This window comes from Petromyzon marinus, chromosome 31 (assembly GCF_048934315.1).
Source record: "Petromyzon marinus isolate PM22_M1 ecotype Great Lakes invasive population chromosome 31, UKy_Petmar_22M1.pri1.0, whole genome shotgun sequence".
NCBI lineage: Eukaryota > Metazoa > Chordata > Hyperoartia > Petromyzontiformes > Petromyzontidae > Petromyzon > Petromyzon marinus.
In genome coordinates, this window is record NC_133697.1 from 8,008,954 (window position 1) to 8,023,515 (window position 14,562).

General features: G+C 43.3%; 1 long non-coding RNA gene across 1 annotated transcript in view; it reads right to left on the minus strand.

Moving 5' to 3' along the window:
* Positions 1–10,978: 10,978 nt before the first annotated feature.
* Positions 10,979–14,562, minus strand: part of LOC116947745 (uncharacterized) — a 63,105-nt gene continuing 59,521 nt past the window's right edge. The window contains exons 3-6 of the long non-coding RNA XR_012945724.1: positions 14,460–14,494; positions 13,784–13,840; positions 12,606–12,703; positions 10,979–11,777 (exon numbers count right to left, since the gene is read on the minus strand). This is a non-coding gene — a long non-coding RNA (uncharacterized LOC116947745). The remainder of the gene's footprint in view (positions 11,778–12,605; positions 12,704–13,783; positions 13,841–14,459; positions 14,495–14,562) is intronic.

The window sequence follows — 14,562 nt, forward strand, 5'->3', positions numbered from 1 at the left end:
ATGCCTATGGGTGAGATGCTTGGAGCGTACAGATGAAAACAATGGCAAGCGAACTAAGTGTCGATGCACTTGTCCATTCGAAACTGTCGGATGACTCAAGAGAATAAATTGTCACCGAAAAGAAATATAATTTCCTATTCATACAACTCTCGGTAAAATGCAAATTGCATAGCTGGAGTGTTGGAACAGTGTATACTATTATATCTGCCATATCAGTTGTGCAGAAGTAAAATTTCTGACAGCAGATGAAAAATTCACTCCGACATATTTCAGCAAATCAAAGCAAAATCCATGCCTAATGGCAGTTCCTGTCACAAGGCCTTAACTGGTCTTGTCATAGAATATCACACATCTTGCGCGCACTTCTATTGCTTCGAATTAAATTATTCTCACTTCTGCGCTCGCTGGTCCTTAAACTCTGCTCTCACGAAAATCTACCGCAGGCCAGCAAACGGGAAAAGTTTTCGTTTTCTTCTTTGAATCCTTTTCTCAGCCTCAATGTTACTCTCCTTGAATTGCAACGGCCGGGCAGGCAATGCGCATGTGCGAGCGAGGCTACGGAGGTGTATCAAAATAAAACACAGCAGATAACAACCAGAACTTTCAAACATTTATTTTTTGAAAGACCGCAGGGGAAGATGCTACCCCCCCCCCCCCCCCAGCAAAAGAATACCTGCTCCTTGTGCTGGAATGTAACGATGCCAGTTTACGGGCGCCGCCACCTTCACTCGAAACGTGGCATTGGCAACCCTCAATGCTCATTTCAGAGTCATGAACCGAGCATAAAATGAGAGATCCAGAATCCCCGCCCCCACCCCGATCAAAATCATGGTGAATTTATGCCACTCAAGAAGGGAGACATTTTCTGCTCAAACACTTGATGCAACTGTTGCCAGCAGTAATAAGGCCTGGGTGACGATATTCGTGTACGGTGAACCATGTCATTCGTAAGCATCGATTCATCGATTCCACTGTGTAACAATTTTTTTTTGTACCTGGGTAGTAAGTGTTATTTCCTAATTGCTTATGCCTCAAAAGTACAGAAAATTGTTATTATTCCCCAGAAACTTTGCTTTTGTGACCAGGACAGTGATATTTTGAAATATACCTATTTTCCAGAACATTCCATTTTCCTGATGAGGAAAGCTTGTGTTGCGATCGAAACGTCGTAGTTTTTTGTTATTTTTCTTGAACCTATCTACGTCAGTTTACTGAAAGACCCAAAGAATATGAATTCCTGCAGTCACGAAAGTCAAGATTCCAGATAGATTTAGTGCGTAGTAAAATTGCAGTAACTTCTAGAACATTCTAGAACTTTCCAGTAATATAAATAGTAGTATAAACAGGGGCCTTAAGCCCACCAGTTCAGTTTAATTCCAGCTGCCTAAGTGTATACATATCTGCATTTTTCTGAGATGGCATAAAAAGGCTGAAAACATCCGGCAGACGCATTTTGATTTGTCTGCGGTCAATTTATCAAGACAAGAGCGAAATAGTACTCTGTGGAAGCATCCGCTAAGATGTGTGAGGCCTACAAGGCAAGATTTGAAGCTTTCGTGACTGCCGGAATCCATACGCTTTGGCTCTTTCGGAAAAAGTCACGTGGGTAGAAAAATAATATATCACGACGTTTCGATCGCAACACAAGCAATCGTCATCAGGTGGGACAACCACAGCAAGAAAAAACGGCTGAAGTAGGCGAGAGATCTGCCGTGGCAGGAGGTTATATAGTAGGCATCGGCAGTAGGGGGGGGGGGAGAGAAGGGGGGGGGAGGAGGCGGGGCAGAAAGTGGACCCCGTAGCAGCATCCGGGCCACTGGATTAATGTGAGCCAACCTCTCCAGTGCTGCCGCGGTGGTCCACTTTACTCCAGTGACCCGGGTGCTGCTTCGGGGTCCACTTCCTGCCCCGCCTCCCCCCCCCCCTCCCCTTCTCTCTCCCCCCCTACTGCCGAGGCCTACTCTATAACCTCGTGCCACGGCAGATCTCTCGCCTACTTCAGCAGTTTTTTCTTGCTGTGGTTGTCCCACCTGATGACGATTGCTTGTGTTGCGATTGAAACGTCGTGATATATTATTTTTCTACCCAAGTGACTTTACCGAAAGAACCAAAGAGTACCTACAGGGCATATTTCGGCATGCCTGTCGGGGATCAAGACAAACCCTGGGCACCTCATTTCACCTGCGAGCAATGCAAAAAACTCTGGAAGGTAAGATGGACAATTCTAGATTTAAAGCTTTCGTGACTGCAAGGAGTAAAGATGGACAATTGTTGCTCGGAATTTTATGTTATAAAATATGTAACATTTTTAAAATTGTGAAAGTTTTTAATTTTAAAATGTTTTACAATGTTTAATGTTATTGAAAAAATATATATGAAAAATGTTGCGATAATCTCTTACACATTAGTCATGGGTGAAATAAATGTATTTTTGTAGGATGGTACAGAGGGGAAAAGAGAGCCATGAAGTTCGCTATCCCAAGAATTTGGCGAGAACCCGCTGACCACTCAAGCAACTGTTACTTCTGCATGGTGGACCCTTCCAAACGTCGGACTGGCAAGAATGCACCTGCTAACACGTATCTGGACCTTCCTTCATCCATCGCCCCGGTGCCACACTGCCATAAGCTCCCTGTACCCACTCTTCTGGAGAGAGAGTAGCCGTCTTTAGAAGAGAGCAGCAAGTCAGAGAGTGAGGACGACGTTGTAGATCCAGATAACAATTTCAGAGGGGGAGCTGACGAGAGAAACCCATACAACCCCAACCAAAAAGACCTCAACGACTTGATCAGAGATCTTGGTCTCACCAAGTTCAATGCCGAGCTTTTGGCGTCTAGGCTCAAGCAGTAGAACTTGTTGGATGAGAGTGTGCAAGTCGCAGATCAGAGGAAGCGTCACCAACCTTTTTGCAGTTTCTTCACCCGTCAAGATGTGCTCTGCTTCTGCCACAATGTGACCAGTCTGTTCAAGGCAATCGGAATCGACTGTAATCAGAATGAGTGGCACCTCATCATTGAAAGCTCATACAGAAGCCTCAAAGCCGTGCTGCTCCATAATGGTAACAAGTACCCGTCTCTTCCCCTGGCTCACTCGGTGCACCTCAAAGAGGATTGTAACAGCATGAAGACCTTGCTGGACGCCTTGAAGTATGATGAGTACGGCTGGGATGTCATCGGAGACTTAAAAATGGTGGCATTTCTGATGGGTCTCCAAGGCGGTTTTAACCAAGTTTCCCTGCTATCTTTGCCTTTGGGAAAGCAGGGACACCAAGGTGCACTATCACATGTGGGACTAGCCACTGGTGGACCCCCGGAAGGTGCTGATGCCATCACTGCACATCAAATTGGGCCTCATTAAACAATTTGTCAGAGCTATAGATAAGGAGTTGGCAGCCTTCAAGTACCTTCAAGACTTCTTCCCTAAGCTGTCTGAGGCAAAGGTCAAAGCCGGTGTCTTCCTTGGACCACAAATGAAGAAGATCCTGGAGTGCCATGAATTCCTCAAGAAGCACACTAGTAAGGAGAAAGTGGCTTGGAACAGCTTTGTCGCAGTGGTTCGTGGCTTCCTGGGCAATCACAAGGTCGAAAACTATGTGGAGCTGGTTGAAACTCTGGTGAAGAACTACGGCACAATGGGCTGTAAGATGTCCCTCAAAGTCCATATCTTTGATGCTCATCTTGATAAATGTAAGGAGAACATGGGAGCGTACTCAGAGGAGCAAGGCAAGCGCTTCCACCAGGATATACTGGACTTTGAATGCCGCTACCAAGGACAGTATAACGAGAACATGATGGGAGACGACATTTGGGGGCTGATTCGTGAAAGTGATTTACAGCATACATTTTGACTTAAAACTTTTGTGACTGCAGGAATTAACATTCTTTGGTTCTTTTGGTAAAGTTACGTACATAGAAAAATATTAATAACTAATAAAGTGAATACATTTTTATTTAAAGCTTTCGTGACTGCAGTGATTCATATTCTTGGCAGCTATACAAAAATAAAAAGAGATCCCACCAACAGCCTCGTCACGCAAACCAACAAAATATTTTTTGATTCAACCGCATTAATTGATCAAACTAAACAGTTTTCGTCGAAACCTTCTGCTGCCAGGCCACCAAGATTATACGGCTTACCAAAAATACATAAAGTAGATACACCCCTTCGTCCCATCGTCTCTACTATCAACTCCCCCACCTACAAACTGGCTCGTTTTCTGTCTGAAATCCTGCGGCCTTTCACTGGAAAAACCACCTCTGCGGTACAAAATTCTACTCACCTGGTATCGACAATCAAAGGTATTTCCCTGTCCCCAGACGACCTGCTTGTCAGTTTTGATGTAGTTTCCATATTCACCAAAGTTCCTGTACCTAACACCATCGCAATCATTGAAGACTTGGTTCATCAAGGACTAAACACAAAGGTACCCCCCCCTGGTGAGACACTGGTTAACAATTACATACTTCACTTGGAATGGAACTTTCCACAAACTGAGGGCACCCCAATGGGCTCCCCCCTATCTCCGGTTATAGCCAACATTTTCATGCAGAAATTTGAGACTGACGCCATCCAGACTGCCACTCTGCGCCCAACCTTATGGAAGAGGTACGTGGATGACACTTTTGTCATCTTGTCTCATGGCCGGCCTGCTCTAGACCAATTCTTCGACCACATCAATTCCATACACCCAGCTATCAGATTTACTATGGAAGTCGAAAAAGATGGCAAGCTACCTTTTTGAATGTCCTAATAAAAAAGAGACCTGATGGTTCAATGAGCCACTCTGTCTACAGGAAAGCTACCCATACGGATGCTTATCTGAAACCGGATTCCCACCACCATCCATCACAGAAAAATTCTCTCATCAAGACTCTGCACCATAGAGCCCAATGCATATCCGACCAGGAACACATAGGCAGTGAACTCAAGCACGTACACCAAGCTCTTAAGGCTAATGGTTACTCCGACTAAACAATCCGCAAAGCTATCACTCAAACCATGAAGAAGGACCCTCTTGAGGAGCCTTTCAAAACCATCACTTTACCCTACATTGCGGGGATCACAAAAAAGATCTCCAAAATCTTGAATAAACACAAAATCCAGGTCCGTTTCAACACATTACATAAAATCCGTGATTTGGTTCTGTCTGTAAAAGATGTGATTCCGGACATACAGTACCCTGGTGTCTACAAACTAAGTTGCCTCTGTGGTAGTAGTTACATTGGAGAAACCAAACGACATGTCTCGGACCGCATTCGTGAACACAAAGCTGACCTTAAACACGGTAGGACCAACACCTCGGCCGTGGCAGATCACTGTTATAATTCAGTAGGCTCACATGACATTGACTTCTCCAAGACAGAGGTTATTTGCAAGCCATCTGGCTACCATGAGAGATTCGTTCATGAGGCTATCCACATATACAAACACAGAGACAATTTTAACCGAGAAGATGGATTCTGGCTTAGCAATAATTGGAAGGATTTGATAAACCATTTCGGGTCTGAATTGATTGTTCACGCTTGCGGTGGCTTTCAGACAGCAAACATTAATTTTTCGTCTCCCCCCTCCTCTTTTCCGAACATAGATGGACTCGTCCATCTAAACAAACTGTCAAATCGCTATCCGTGGAGCAAACGCAAAAATAAATAAATAAATAAACACAAACCGCCACTTTTTTCAAATGTTCTTGCCGTTGGTTTTCACACCTGATGATGACTGCTTGTGTTGCAGTCGAAACGTCATGAGAATTTTATTGTTTTTTATATATATATTATTATTTTATTGTTTCCCTTCAACGTGACTTTACCGAAAGAACCAAGAATATAAAGTGAATACATCTTCTTGGTTCTTTCGGTAAAGTCACGTAGAAGGGAAATAATAAAATAATAAAAATTGACATAATAAAATAAAATTCTCACGACGTTTTGGCCACAACGCAAGCAGCTGTCTCCGTTGTGGCCGAAACGACGTGAGAATTGTATTTTATTATGTTTAATTTTCATTATTGTATTATTTCCCTTCTACGTGACTTTACCGAAAGAACCTAGAATATGAATTCCTGCATTTACGAATGCTTTAAATCGAAAAAAGTGAAAACAAATAAAAATTATTAATATTAAATACAAAATAATTTATAAAACACTCATGTAGACTGTAGCCTGGTTCTTAATCGGAGTGAGTGTACTTGCAATCTATAACGTAGGCTGGTTATTAAGTTTGGTGAGTGTACTGGTAGTTTATAATCTAGACTGTAGTCTGGTTCTTAACCTCGGTGAGCGTACTGGCAGTCTTTAATGTCGACTGTAGCCTGGTTTTAAAGCTGGTGAGCGTATTGGCAGTCTGTAATGTAGACTGTAGCAATGGTTATTAAACTGAGTGAGTGTACTGGCAGTCTATAATGTAGACTGTAACCTGGTTCTTAACCTCGGTGAGCGTACTGGTAGTCTATAATGTAAACTGTAGCCTGGTTTTTAAGCTGGTGAGCGTATTGGCAGTCTGCAATGTAGACTGTAGCAATGGTTATTAAACTGAGTGAGCGTACTGGCAGTCTATAATGTAGACTGTAGCCTGCTTCTTGACCTGAGTGAGCATACTGGCAATTTATAATGCAGACTTATTATTGGTTATTTCAGTAATTAAAATAAAATAAGCCACGACGTTTCGATTGCAACACAAGCGGACTTCCAATACACTCACCAGCTTAAAAACCAGGCTACAGTCTACATTAGTGTTAATGTATTTTATTTTCATTATTTTTATTTTTAACACATTTATTTAGTACTAGCGGTAAGTACCCGGCGTTGCCCGGGTCAAAAAAATATTTTAGAACTACTCCTAAAAACCTTACATATACATACACAGATACTAAGGTATTGTGAAAGCCCGGTGGACCATTTGTCCATTTCACCACCAACAAAATTATAAGAGGCTTGCAAAAGAGTCCAAAAAAGTTATAGAAAGTGTGGGGTAAAAAAGGTTTCCGAAAATTGTGGACACCCCCCCCCCCTCAAAAAATATATGTACCCCCGCGTAGGTATCTATACATACACACCCTACATACAACAGAGTAAGTAGTATATCTTGACTCTGTAGTTGTAGCTACTGACTGTACAGTAGTATCTACTGAGCCAGTAGTAGCTACTGACTGTGTAGTAGTATTTACTGACTGTAGCAGTAACGACTGATCGTAGTCGTATCTACTGGCCCTACAGTAGTATCGACCGACTCTATAGAAGTAACAACTAACTATATAGTAGTATCTGCTGACTCTATGGTAGTATCCACTGACTATAGTAATAACTAATAACTCTATAACAGTATCTACTGACTGTATATCAGTATCTACTGACTCTATAGCAGTAGCTATGGACCGTAGTAGTATCTACTGACTGTGTAGTCGTATTTGCTGACTGTAGCAGTATTTACTGACCGTAGTGGTATATACTGACTGTTTTAGTATCTACTAACTCTATATAGCATGATCTACCAACTGAATAGCAGTACCTACTATGACTACAGCAGTGCATACTGGCTGTGGTGGGACCTGCTATGAATACAGCAGTGCATACTGTGGTGGTTCCTGCTTTCACTACAGCAGTGCATACTGACTGTGGTTACCTGCTATGACTACAGCAGTGCATACCTACTTTTGGTGGGACCTGCTTTCCCTAGACCAGTGCATACTGACTGTGGTGGTACCTGCTATCACTACAGCAGTGCATACTGACTGTGGTGGTACCTGCTATGATTACAGCAGTGCATATTGTGGTGGTACCTGCTATGATTACAGCAGTGCATACTGACTGTGGTGGTACCTGCTATGATTACAGCAGTGTATATTGTGGTGGTACCTGCTATGATTACAGCAGTGCATACTGACTGTGGTGGTACCTGCTATGATTACAGCAGTGCATACTGCTGTGGTGGTACCTGCTATGATTACAGCAGTGCATATTGTGGTCGTACCTGCTATGACTACAGTAGTGCATACCTACTTTTGGTGGGACATGCTTTCCCTCGACCAGTGCATACTGACTGTGGTGGTACCTGCTATGATAACAGCAGTGCATACTGTGGTGGTACCTGCTATGATTACAGCAGCACATACTGTGGTTGTACCTGTTATCACTATAGCAGTGCATACCGACTGTGGTGGTTCCTGCTATCACCACCGCAGTGCATACCGACTATGTTGCTACCTGCTATGACTACAGCAGTGCATACTGACTGTGGTGGTGCCTGCTATGATTACAGCAGTGCATACTGACCGTAATGGTACCTGCTACGATGACAGCAGTGCATCATGACTGTGGTGGTACCTACTATGATTACAGCAGTACATACTTTGGTGATACCTGCTTTAACAACAGCAATACATGCTGACTGTGGTGGTATCCTGCTTTCACTCCAGTATTGCATGCTGACTGTGGTGGTATCCTGCTATGACTACAGCATTGCATGCTCTACCATGGTGGTATCCTGCTATGACTACAGCATTGCATGCCAACTGTGGTGGTATCCTGCTTTCACTCCAGTATTGCATGCTGACTGTGGTGGTATCCTGCTATGACTACAGCATTGCATGCCAACTGTGGTGGTATTCTACAATGACTACAGCATTACATGCTGACCATGGTGGTATCCTGCTATGACTACAGCATTGCATGCTGACTGTGGTGGTATCCTGCTATGACTACAGCAATACATGCTGACTGTGGTGGTATCCTGCTGTGACTACAGCAATACATGCTGACTGTGGTGGTATCCTGCTGTGACTACAGCAATACATGCTGACCATGGTGGTACCTGCTATGACTACAGCAGTGCATACTGCTGTGGTGGTACCTGCTATTACAGCAGTGCATACTGCTGTGGTGGTACCTGCTATGACTACAGCATTGCATGCTGACTGTGGTGGTATCCTGCTATGACTACAGCATTACATGCTGACTGTGGTGGTATCCTGCTATGACTGCAGCATTACATGCTGACTGTGGTGGTATCCTGCTATGACTGCAGCATTGCATGCTGACTGTGGTGGTATCCTGCTATGATTACAGCTTTCACTACAGTAGTACATGCTGACTCTATGTTATATAAGAAAGGAAAATGTGAATGTGTGTCTGTTCGAAATGTTTAGCATATTTGCCGACATGCAACCAACTTATATGATCATATACTCACTCACACAATCACTGACCCATTCACTCATCATACACACACTCACTCATCATACGCTGACTCACTGACACTACCACTGACTCACTCACACATCATACACTGGGAGTGTCATGCTGCCAGCTATGGCTGCTAGTTTGGTCGTACATGATATTTATATCGTTTATTGTTAAATGAGAATCACAGTTCCTATGATTACTGTTGTTACATTGTTTTTGAAGCTTTTTTTTTGGTGATTTAGAAAACATATGGTTAATCTATCTTATGCTTGTTATTGTTTGACTTGCATCACACTGGGATTTGAGCACACAGCATTGTAATACGTTTTTTTTTAAAGATTTGCTGGTTTAGCCTGAGATACCCCCCCCAATCCATGAGTCTTGAAAATTATAATTCGTGTCTATTATTTGCAGACTGGCGTCAGGAATGCGTCGCTTCTAGAGTCGAATTGCAGAGCCAAATGTACCCAGAGCTGCCTCCACCCACGCGGGGTGTCGGAGTGTCCAAGCCCACCCCCGAACTCTGCTATCGATGGGCGCTGTGCCAATTTTAGCCGATACGAAAAAAGCGAGGTAAATTCCAAGTTAGCTCGCAATGTGAAACGATATCCCTGCAGCAAAGAAAAAAACGGCCAGGGTCTGGTATGTCCGATGTGCCTGGGTAGTTGTCTGGGATGGTTGTGCAACCCGGGAGATGTGTTGTGCCACCAACAGAATGTGACCCTCTGATTCTCAGAGCCCCACAAGACTCCAGTTACTTAATGTTAATAGCTCAACTTATTGGAGAATATATTGAGTACATTGATTATATTGATGTAGTTTATATTTAGTTCTTTCGCATCGATTTATTGTATGATAGTTGGGTAGTTGCAGTTCTTTAGCGTCAATATACTAAATGCCTCTGTTGATATGTAAACTCTGACTTTAACATAGCTACTTCCGTGACCAGTTACATGCTAATTCCTCACGTTAACATCATGCTAATTTCCCAGTTACATGCTAATTTCTGACTTTAACATCCTGCTAATCTCTCACATCAATGCTAAATTCTTCTGTTGATATGTAAACTCCTTTGTCAAGGCGCTCTGCTCCTCCCACCCAGCTTAAAAGACGCTGCCAAACTTAGCAGTGTTCATTGGAGCGCTGTCTTTCCGACAGTTCTGTTTCTTCACCTGAGGACGGCTGCTTGTGTTGTGGCCGAGACGTCGTGAGAATTTTATATTATTTTATTATGTTTTATGTTTATTATTTTATTATTTCCCTTCTACGTGACTTTACCGAAAGAACCAATAAGATTTTACTGTCCTGGTCACAAAAAAACGTTTGTGGGGAATAATAGCCATTTTCTCTACTTTTTAGGCATAAGAAATTACGAAATAATACTTACTACCCAGGAACAACAATTGTGTTACATAGTGTTCTCACGTTCGTGATGCATTCGTAGAAATATTGTGAGTGAGGAAACATTGTTATATACATTTGTATGTACTGTATGGAAATCGCATATTCGAATTTAAGATAGAGACACTCCACCCTGATACTCCAGATCAGCACCACATTTCAGATACCCGTAATATGCAATTATTATACATTCTTGACACTTTGCAGGCCTGCACCAGACCTCCATTAGCCATGATTCTACATCTCTAACCATGGACCACATATTGCTGCCACTGCCCAATTTGATCGTCCGCTGGTAGCATTTTATATATTCACCTGGCTGGCTACTCCTAAAGCCACTAAGCTCACTGACTGACATCAACATGAACATATAAAAATTGAAGATAAAACACCCCCATCTCTTCCCACCACATTCTTGTTTACCCAGGAAAAGGCTTTCAGACATTTTTAGGAGAGTCTTGTCAAGTTTTTGTTTGGCACCTGTGCCATCAAACGGATGAGAGGTAACGCGGTTGCACCGCTGCGCGGCTTTCCGATGCGTCTTCGGGTCATACCACGTTCGGTGCGGGGTCTCAGCGCGTGGGGTGAAACGTCGGACACTGCTGAACGACACGCGGTGGGTGCGACTTCAAAAAACAAGTCGAGGAGCACCAAAGATGAACTCTGAAATGAGCCTCGTTTTGGAAAGCGTGCTTATTTATTTATTTAAAGGTTCAAGTGCCTAATTAAAACGCTCGTGGAAGGTCAAAGTTGAAAATGAAACGACGCCCACAAGGAGAAGGTGACCGCTGTGATATTTAGAGTATTTGGCTGCTATAAATTTCCACGTGACAAGCCACTTCGTTGAGCTATCATTTGTGGCCAGGTGGTTTTCAGAAAAAGAGCTACATGGCTCAATGGGCTATACCTGGTAAAATAAAATAATAAAAAATGTAGTCTTTTAGATATAATTTATTTATTTTCTTTTTAAAATGTGGCTCAAACATTTCACCAGCCACGACGCAATCCGCTTGTTGAAACAAGGCGCCACCTTCGCAGGAGGCCTCTTCAAATAAAAAAAAAGGCACACGCTTTTAAACGCAGGGCCCCGTTCAGGAGAGTCGCTTTGCTGTTGCTCGCGCGCACCTCTCGCAGGTCGCGAGGCTGGATTCCGCGGGTGAATTTGCGCACCGTCAACCGCGTTTGAAGGTCTCGCTTCTGAAATCGTGGGGCAACAGAGCACAGCGAGAGGTTAACCCCCTTGTTAAAATCTCAAAGCCGTTTAAAATTTTAACATCGCTTACATTAATCCCGCACGAGACGGCAGCAAAACGCGAGCGGATCACCGCACGTTTCCGCATTCGCTGCACGGAGAGCCGTGTGACCTGCTGAAGCAAACCACCCCACAGCTGATTAACACATCTGGAATCCTAGGTGCCAGTAAGATCCATGTCATTGCCTGGGGGAAAGTCCGTCCTTATTAAAAATATAAAATTTAGCGAAACTTTAAAAGGAACATCATTCCACGCGCATGGCAAGCTCCTTTTTCAGCGACTGCGTAGGCTTCCGCGGTTGTGCTGTGTAGCTTTCCAATGAGTTTCCGGGTCGTACCGCGTGTCATTCAACACGATGTCCGACGTTTCGCTCCACGTGCTGGAGAGCTTCTTCAGAAACTGAATATATAGAGCTGTCAGCTGATGCTGCTGCTGTTGGTGTTTACTTATTAAACGTCCGCTGTAGCCAGAAACTTTTATAATCGAGAAAATGTGAGCTGTTCCATTTAGTTTATATTAAGAAGCTCCCAGCAGGTGGGGGCAAAACGTGGGTCATCATGCCCGACCAACACGCGGTAAGACCCTGAAAACGCATCGGGAAACGTTTTCAGTGGTCTAATTAAAACTGCCTTTGCCTACCACCACCAACCAATGATGCACAGGTCCACAAAGCCTGGGAGCCACAGAGGGGATAATCTGTAGCTCCCCCCGTAGTGGCAGCCCTTCCGCCAAGCAGTGGTGTCAGCGAGAAATTTCAGGGCTGCACCTTTACCTGTTAACGGTGCGCCCTGACAACAGCTCCAATGAGTGAGAATGCGTCTGGCGAAGCGGTTGATCGCGAAACTTCAAAGCGTACCGGGAGATTTGGCGCTTTACGAAAACACACACATGCGCACACACAAAGTGAACAAATGAGCATTTGTATTGCTCAAAATGAGGCTTACGTTTTGATCAAGCGATGTTCACATCTATATATTTGTTTCAAGAATTGTGATATGACGCTTCCACGTCTCATCCAGAGTAACTGGCACGCAGCACTTTGCTTTGCTCACTGTTCACCAAGCGCGCACGGATCACAGCGGAAATAAAAGAGCAATTCATCAACGGAACCTTTTACACGGTTCCATTTAATTAGGAATGTAAGATGAAAGCACTGGAAGGCGTATTCTAAAAAAAATAAGCCAACATCCTCCTCCCATCTCTTGGCAGCTCACGAAAGTTTGGCTTGAACAGAGTAAACATTTGCCAACTGCTGAAAAACTCCCAGATTAGCGTGCATCCCATCGTTTGCTTATACCCTAATATATGCATCGCCCCCCCCCCCCGCCCCCCCATATGAATAAAAAAATTGTGCTTAAATGATGCATAAACGTTTCGTAAATGTAATTCAATGTAAAGTTAAAGGTGCAACCCTGCAATTTCTTACTTATGCCACTGCTGGCAGAAGGGTCTCCACTAGGATGAGCACCTCTGGTAGTGAGGTATTTGGCCTAATCTCTTCTTCTGGGTTCTTTCGGTAAAGTCACGTAGAATGGAGATAAAATAATAAAAATAATAATAACAGAATAAAATTCTCAAGAGCTGTCTTCCGGACAGTCCTGTTTCTTCACCTGAGGAAGGCTACTTGTGTTGTGGCCGAAACGTCGTGAGAATTTTATTCTCTTATTATTATTTTTATTATTATTTTATCTCCATTTTACGTTACTTTACCGAAAGAACCCAGAAGATGAATCCCTGCAGTCACGAAAGCCTTAAATCGAAAAATTGGCCTAATCTTCCACGCTGGTCAGACGTCTTGGACGGGTTGGGAAGGTACCAAACTTTTCCCGACTGCACGTGACCCGGCGATAGACTAACCGTGGTGTACCCATTGATGCTGTTGGGTCGACAGGGGTGTCGAGATTGGTAAAAACGTGTCTACATACGTATAGATCAACCATAATCACTCACCATATTCAGCACTCGCGCGATCTCTCACTCACAAGTTGGTCAATACTTCCTTGCGATCTGAAAAGGCAATTGGGTAAAATGTCAATCTACTTACTATATTAATTCGACACTCGAGACGTTAAAAGTTTCCATGATGAGTCAGCAGGGATGATGAATGCAGTGATTTTGTTTTTGAGCTGTGTCTACGCACAAGTACAAACGCAATTTTATTTTTATTTTTTCTCTCTTGAAAATTACATCTCAAAGTCTTTAATGTTACTTTTTTTTACAGAAGATGACACGCTTGGATAACGATGCCTCCCATAGCGGCTGGTGCCAACTTATTTGGCTAGTCCTTGACCACAATCATCATCAATTCGCAATTTGTGATTCTGAGGTTGGTCACCTATTATGTAAGTGTTGTATAATTAAGTAAAGAACCAATATTATTCATTATATTTTTTTTATCTGGGTCAAGACTTGAATGCTTTCAGATTGTATTAACTTCATAGCTGTTTTTCCCTTTCGCATTCTTGGTTGTAAAAAAAAACGCCCGCAAAACTTTGCATTCAGATTCTGGGGGTCATTTAAAAAGCCACACATTTTAAAACAAATTAATAAACATCCTCGGGGGCATCAATCGTTGAGGTTGTATTTTTGTGCGCTTGCGTGAATTCACTTAATGAGCGGGACTCACGGTCACACAGCCAACGGGACACTGGCTTCCCAAACCTAGGGATGAAGCAATTGAGACACATCATGCAGTGTTAATCATTTAGACAGTGTCTCAGTGTTCGTAG